Below are 266 nucleotides of genomic sequence, written 5' to 3'. Positions count from 1 at the left end.
CTCTCCGCCTCCCGGTATGAGCGAAACCGACGGAGCAATCTCGAGCGCGCCGTCTGCGCCTCGCGGTCCTGCCCGTCATTCCCGAGAGCGAAATCAAGGATGACTCACAATTTCGGCGGATTGCTGTCCAGCGCAAGATTCGCCGAGTCAATTCCCCCGAGAAAACAACGCATTCGAGGTGATCTTGGCTAATCTTGGTTCAGGTTGCGTGTCGCATCAAGCCGACGCCAGACTTTGGGGGTAAAGGGTTGCTGGCCAATAGGCTC

Source organism: Penaeus monodon, chromosome 34 (assembly GCF_015228065.2).
Source record: "Penaeus monodon isolate SGIC_2016 chromosome 34, NSTDA_Pmon_1, whole genome shotgun sequence".
Taxonomy (NCBI): Eukaryota; Metazoa; Arthropoda; class Malacostraca; order Decapoda; family Penaeidae; genus Penaeus; species Penaeus monodon.
The sequence above is the reverse complement of the archived record's forward strand: the minus strand, read 5'-3'. Positions refer to the sequence as shown.